The sequence below is a fragment of the Elephantulus edwardii genome, unplaced genomic scaffold (assembly GCF_000299155.1).
Source record: "Elephantulus edwardii isolate Elephantulus edwardi_28Jun2011 unplaced genomic scaffold, EleEdw1.0 scaffold00482, whole genome shotgun sequence".
NCBI classification, from domain to species: domain Eukaryota; kingdom Metazoa; phylum Chordata; class Mammalia; order Macroscelidea; family Macroscelididae; genus Elephantulus; species Elephantulus edwardii.
Window position 1 is genome coordinate 530845 of NW_006400232.1, and position 7639 is coordinate 538483.

General features: G+C 40.0%; 1 protein-coding gene and 1 pseudogene across 1 annotated transcript in view; both read right to left on the reverse strand.

Moving 5' to 3' along the window:
- Nucleotides 1–1018, reverse strand: part of LOC102847596 — a 3642-nt pseudogene extending 2624 nt beyond the window's left edge.
- Nucleotides 1–7639, reverse strand: part of LOC102848396 (ATP-binding cassette sub-family A member 13-like) — a 619024-nt gene that overhangs the window by 467627 nt on the left and 143758 nt on the right. The gene's annotated exons all lie outside the window — the stretch shown is intronic.

Consider the following 7639-nt stretch of genomic DNA (forward strand, 5'->3'; position numbering starts at 1 on the left):
GCAAGGATTCTGGGGCTTCGTCTGACATACTTTGGACATGTTGCCAGGAGGGACAGGTCCTTGGAGAGGGACATCATGCTTGGGAGGGTGGAGGGACAGCGCAGGAGGGGAAGACCCTCTATGAGATGGATTGATTCGGGCGCAGGATAGAGCAGCGTTTAGGGCTGTTGTGCATAGGGTCGCTATGAGTCGGAAACGACTCAAAGGCACATAACAACAACAACAACATGAGGTTCATTACTAAGAACTTCGTAGTCAGGGATGGTGTGGGTCCCAAGCCCTGTTCTGTCAAAAGTGACTCGGTAAGTAGCATTAAGAGTACCGACTGCTTTTATCTGTCCAATGAACAGGCCATCGTGAACTCCGCATAATCGTGCTGTCACTTTAGTTCCAATAACCAGGGGCACGGAATGTCATCTGGGAGGTCTTTAAATTGTGAAACATCAACCATCTTCCTTTGTTGTAAGAGCCTTATTTTCTGTCTTTTCTGTTTTAATGCTGACCTCTCTTCCTCAAAAAATGCAGAACATCTCCGTGGTTTTCCCATAAGCCTCCTGATTTTCCCCCATTCTACTCTTGTTACCTTTCTTGTCTTCAAATTAGGGAAGGATTCCTTTAGACATACACAAAAGTCATTATCAACTTCAAAAAGTGGTTTATCTATATTTGAGTAGAACCATTCATCTATGCACCATTTATGTGCACTGGGAAGCTTAAGCAGGTTACCTAATCGAAAACCAATCTTCTGTGAGGCTTTCTTATCCGGTGTTGACATCGTTGCTGTAAATTTCTGTGGGACCACCGTGGCCCTCTGGTTTTTCTTGGTGGACCTTGTATTGATTTGTCTGTCATCTTCATCAGAAAAGAGGCGACTTCGTTTTGAATTTCTAAAAGGCATTTCTACAGCAGAGCCTATGTTCCTGCCTTTCCAAACAGGTGTTTTCTGTCAAGAACTATACTTTTCATTCCATGTATTTGATAAGCTTCCCTCTTTTAAACTGACAAGAGCTTTTGCTGAGGAGCATGCATGTTGTGCTGGTCACATCCATTAGCACAGGGGGCTGTCATGACCTTAAAGACACACACAGAAGCAAAGGTCCGGAGGAGGGGGGCCCCCTGGCCACCCGCGCATCCCACAGCGCTGTCCCTGGAAGGGTCCAGGGCCACCTGTGGTCCCGGGGGAAGGGGCCCGTGCCCTGACACGGAAACACTTCTGCTGGTGGACACAGCGCTGGGGACAGGGCAGAGTGAGGATCACAAACGTCCAGAGAGGCAGAACAAGGGCTACCAGCCGAGGCTGCACCGCTCCCCGCCCGGCCCAAGCCCTCCGGGCCCCCTCTGGACGGCCAAGTTATATAACCGGTCGGGCGCCCCCATGCCAGCGGCCAGGGCGGCCACGCGTCCCCGTCCGCAGCCGAGGCCCCCTGCTGCCGCCTGCACCCCGCACAGGCCACGCTCCAGAGCGCTCGGTTTCCGGTTGTGGCGCTCACACCATCCCAGAAACCAACACACAAAACACTGTAACAAAGGTGGCGGCGCTGTGGCAAACAGCAAAGTGGGAGGACGCAGCAGCGCTGGCAGCGAGTCCCCGCGCGGGGCGGAGGGATGCCACGACCGCCCGTTCCGCTGCGGGCAGCTCCCGGGCGGCCGGCCGCGGCGGGGAAGCTTTTTTTTTTATTTTTAAAAATTATTTTATTTTATATTGGTTTGCATACATTTTGCATACAAATTTGAATACATTGTGGTTCACACATTTTTTTTACATTTTTTAAATTCACATTGTGTTTCATACAATCATCCTCAACATTGTATGTAATCATTATTATTCTATGTTCACTACTATCCTGTTTTTCATGTCCCCCCAGATCTTTCCTAATTCCTTCAGCCCCTCTTTCTGCCCACCAAACTCTGCGACCTCACCGTTTCCACCTCTCATCACTCTCCTCTTCCCCCTTCCTCCCTTTCTGCTTTTTTACTTTTGTACATATCTCATTAGTTATCCTTCTATTTTCACAAGAGTGGTTTTATGCAATATTTATCCTTATGAGTGAGTTAGTTCACTCACTATAATGCTCTGCAAGCTGTCCTATATTTTATAGTATGTTTTAAAAATAATTTCTCCTGAGTGCTGAATAATATTCTATCATGTGACCGTATTACAATTTCTCAACCCATTCATTTGTTAGTGGATGTCTGGGTTGTTTCCATTTTCTTACTATTGTGAATAATGTTGCTATGAACATTGGTGTACAAATCTCCACTTACAGAATACTGTGGGTCTTCACAAGAAAAAGACTGATAATCCAATTACAAAATGGGCAAAAGACATAAAAAGACTTCACAGAGGAAGACATTTGAATAGCCAACAGAGATAGGAAGAAATGCTCAAAAGGAAATGCAAATCAAAACTAGAACCCATAACAAAATGGATTGATACAGTGGTTGCAGCAATAAACTTAAGTGTGTTGGAGATGATAAGAATGGCAGAGGATAGGACAGGTTTCTATTTGCACTTCATAGGGTAACTAAGAGTTGTATTCTACTTTATGGCACTAACAACTAAAACATCTCTATCTAAAAAAAAATAAAAAAAATAAAACATCTCTATCTATGTATACCTATAACTACATCTGTATCTATACAAAACACACATTTATTGTTGCTGTTGTTGTTGTTATGTGCTGTTGAGTTGATTGAGACTTATAGTGACCCTCTGTAAAACTGCTCTAAATTCTGCTCTGTCCCATTTCATCGTCTCTGACATACCTATCCCCATTATCTCAGTTACTTTGTCAATCTATCTCATCTTGGATCTTCCTCTTTTGTGCTGTCCCTCCACCATTCCAAATATGATATCCTTCACCAATGACTGGTCCTTCTTGACAACATGCTCAAAGTATGTGAGACAGACAGAGCTTCAAAAGCCTTGCCGACAAGGAGCAAGTTGGCTTCACCATGTCCAGAACAGACCTGTTTGTTCTCTTGGCAGCCCATGATATGTTTAATATTATTTTCCAGTATCTCAACTCAAATACATTGAGTCTTCTTTTGTCATCCTTATTCATTGATCTGGTTTTTGATGTGCAGCATAATCGCAAAGTACTTGTGAAGACTGTGGCCTGGATCAGGCACACCTTCATCTCAAAATTAACAGTATTGCTCTTTAGCACATTGGAGAGGACTCTGAAAGAAGAGTTCCCTATTATAATTCATCTTTTGATTTTATTTTTTTTACATTGTTTTATACCAGTTTATTTGTAAAATTTGAATACATTGCTTTTAACACCATATCCTTCCCATTTCCCTCACCCTCCCATCAAATTGTTCGACCCCATGAGTAATCCTCCCCCCTATACGTCCTCACCCCTCTGCTTCCACCCTCCCCTCTCTTGGATTCTCATACTCATTCTACAAGAATGGTTTTATACAGTATTTGTCCTTAGGGGACTGGGTTAGTTCATTCAGCATAATGCTCTCCAGTTGAATGCGCTTTTTTAATTGACAACTCAATACATATTCTGCCTTCAAATGTAAAGTATTGCCCTCTCTGAATGCATCTTCCTAATCCACAGTGAGCCAGACAGTAGAGAGGGTGAGAGAATAGAGCAGATAGGGAAGTGGAGAAGACACTGCAAAGAGAAAAGAAGTTAGGAAAAGACAGAACAGAAGAGGAAAAGAAATTGAATCCTGGTCATAGCATCTGAGGCTGTGGATCAAGTCTCACTGGTGCTATCATCAGTCTTGACGTCTTGGTAGCTTTTTACATTTTTCAGGAGCTGTGGTGGCTCAGTGGTAAGGCATTATGCTAGCAGCCCAAAGGAAGGCGGTATGAATTTACCAGCTGCTGCATAGGAAAAAGATGGGAAATCTTCTGCTCTGTGATTTATAGTCTGTGAAAAATCTGCTAGAAGATCAACAAGTTGGTACCAACTGGACAGCACACAACAACAACAACAGATTATTTAGGTTAATTAATATCAGATAATTTTGTTTCTTGCAATCAAAAGCATTCCAAAAAAGCCTCAATCATGCTTTTCCTTGCTGGTGCCAAAGATGTTGACTGTGGAACCAAGTAAACTGAAATTGTTAATTATCTCAGTCTATCATAGTGCTGCAAATTGGCCCAGTGGGGAGAACCTTTGTTTTATTAATATTGAGCTTCAGTCTATATAGAAGACTAGTCTTTGACCTTTTGCAGCAGTGGCTTCAAGTCCTCCTCAGATGCAGCAAGAATGATTCTATTATCTACACAGCACAAGTCACTGGTGAGTCTTCCTCCAAGCCTAATACTCATTCCTCCTCATAAAGTCCAGACACTCAAATAATCTGTTCTGAATACAAAACACATATTTAGATTTCTAGACTATAGAAATGTCTCCATTTTTCAACTGAAAAAGTTGAAACTCAGAAATTTTATAATTTTCCTAACATCACAGGGAAGAACTAGATCAAGAGTACAATGTGCAAATTCAGTTACTATGTGCTACTTTGCTCTGGTAGCTTCTATTGACTTATTTACCCTTAAAAAGAAAGTATAAAAGCCATGATATGATGTAATTAAGAGCTTCTCACTGCACACCACTAACATAGCAACATGCAGATCAAGTTGTGAGTATATAGGCTCCCCAAACACTGATCATATGGTGGAAAAATTTCTTTCTACCCAGGAGGGAACATTTGTTTTCACAAAGCTTTATATCTATTGTACAAACCTCGCTCTCTATTGCCTAAGGTTTGGGTCTATTTTCCAGAAATAACTATATATTTTGATTCTTGAAAATGCATTTTTCTTTTATTACCACCTATTTAATCCATTAATATTCTATTGCTTATGCACTTGACACAAAAACAAATGACAATAAACAGTGAGAAAATGTTTAATTTATAGTAACAGATTTTTAATAAGGTATTTTGTTTCTGTCTTTTTGCTGATTATTCAAATATTCTGCTGTTTAACTTTTAATATTTCATCTCTGATTTTCAAAAATAATTCAGTGTAGCAGGTGGGCCTGCAATATGTAATTCATGCTACAATTCCCATGTAAGTACAGAAATAAGAATCAATTTTATTTGTTGGCATGTCATCTGTCTACCTCAACAGCACCAGGGTAGCAGAGGATTATTTAGTTTGCTTTAGAATAGTTTTATTTCAAAATGTAATTAGTCCCTTTGGGCAATATTTAATGTCTTCTGTAAATAATGCTTGCTTCTTTTCCTTTCCATCTCTTTGTCTTATTTCTTCAAAATGGAGAGAAGGGTCATGTTATGCAATGACAATTAGCAGGGCTTGGATCTGCATGTGCACTTTGACCTTGTCCCTTTGGTGTCATGATGACAATTAACACTACCTGGTCCTACACTTCTCTGCTGTTATAATTTGATCAATTAATTGCCTGGAATAACTCTCAAAGGGATCAGTTATCTGTATGTCTTAGCTTGGTCTCAAGTCCTGTCGCAAAATCTCTACTCTAGCTAGTAGACAAACCTGAAGGGCAATATTATCCTTGCTGTAAGCCTCTCTGGAAGTCTATCACCCTTCTCAAAGTCAGTGGGTCTTGAGGACTCATAGACACAGAGGACCTCAGGCCTTACTGGCCTTCTGTGTTATATTTTGCTTTGTGAACATCCAATCAAACATACCCCTCAATTTCTGATGCAGATTACTACCCCAGAACAAAGCCTGGAAAGTATGAGAAGCTCTCGTCTCATGCTTTATTTTCCTCCTCTCTTCTCTCTTTTCTAGTTCCTCACAAATTGAGAAACAAAAGTTATAGGAATGCTCACTTGTTTTCTTTTGTGCTACTTTCTCCTTTTCTGACAGGTTAGAGAATATTTTTCTACCATAAAGATAACTAGATGATCTGGGGTTTCTGAGCTATAGCCAATTTCTTTCTTATTCTTTCTGTTTTTCTGTAGTGGCAAATCTTAATTGTCCTCAAGTAGTAGAAGTATGCTAAAAGCCAATCAAGAAGGTCTTATCTTAGGAGTACACTGTCATTGAGTCTGAACTGACTATAGCTGACTCTGCAGTAGATTTTCAGAAGTCATAAATTATTTTTGAGTTGTGATATCGAAAAGGAGAACTAAAGAGAGCTCTGGTGGCCTAATGGCAGGAAGCTGTACTGCAATCTCAGAGGTGCATGGTTCAAATCCACCAGGTGATCTGCTGGAGAAAGAGGGACAATCTCCTCCTGTACCAGTCAGATCTGATTTGATGGTACACAAAACACAAATAATAAAATAAAAATTTAAAAAAAGAAAAGGAGAACTGAACATTCCATGGACTGACTAAGGAATAAAAATGTGTATCTTGGAGTACAACCAAAGTGTTCCTTCAAGGCAAGGATAGTAAAATTTTGTCTCTCTTTTTTTGAATTTATTGATATGAGGGTTCAGTCCTTGGGAAAAGATATCATGCTCAGAAAGGTAGAGGGTCAGCAGAAGAGAGAAATACTTTTAAGATGTATTGAAACAGTGACTATAACAATGGGCCCAAGTGTAGCAGAGATGATGAGAGCACAGATACTTCAAAGTTGAGACCTGTTGTTTATAAAGTCACTATGAATCATGATGAACTAAAAGCAGCTGACAACAACAGCACCCTAACCCTATGAGTTTATCATAAAAAAGCAAAAGAGAAGAGAAAAGTAAAAAAGACTTTCTAAGATTCTATATTGACTCTGCCATGTAAATCTGTAATACTTGTTTCTCAAACTTAAACTCATTGCTATCAAATCAGGACCCACTCATAGCTGAAACTCCAATGGGTTTTCAGAGACTAAATTACCTGAGACAAGACTAGTCATCTTTTTTCAGTGCAGCTGGTGGGGTATTCAAATCACCAGAGAGCCACCGACTTTGAGTTAGCAGCACAACTCCCTACAGATATGTTATGATGGTTACGGTTGCCCTAAGTTGATTTTGATTCACAGTGACCCCATGTGTATCAGAGTAGAACTATTCTTGGCAAGGTTTTCAATGGCTGATTTTTTTAAGTAGATATCTAGACAGTTCTTCCAACCCTACAGATTACACGATCAGAATTTAGCAGTATTTTTTTTCTATCTTCAAAGTTTCTCTGCCAAAAAAAAGTGTACAATTCTGTAAAGTGATAACTTCCAATAAAATATCTTACACTAAATATTTACATATAGACAATGTGGGGCCAAGTACTCCAAGGCTGAGTTCCAAATATTACTCAGTAACTTGAATTCCCCCTGTGATTATAGGCAAATCACATACTCATCTCTCTGCTCTTTATTTCTTACTTGAGAAGATGGAAGGTTTGCTCTAGATCATTCGTAGGATGCCTCTTCTTATACTCTCTAATCCAGAACACAGTGGAATACAGTGTGGGTAGATACAAGTATAGTCAAAATAATTTTAAAATTTATATTGACGATCTCATAGTGTAACATATCATATAACATTAAATATCAAACTCAAAAACTTCTAGGATTACAGGATATTACATAATAAATCCATTTCTGTAAGGTTTTATAACCATTTTAACTAATGAGTGAAGACCAGATGAGTTGTGGGAGGATGTCAAAGGTATCATTCAGGAAGAGTGCAAACGGTCATTACAAAGACAGAAGAGGAAGAAAAGACCAAAATGGATGTCAGAAGAGACTCTGAA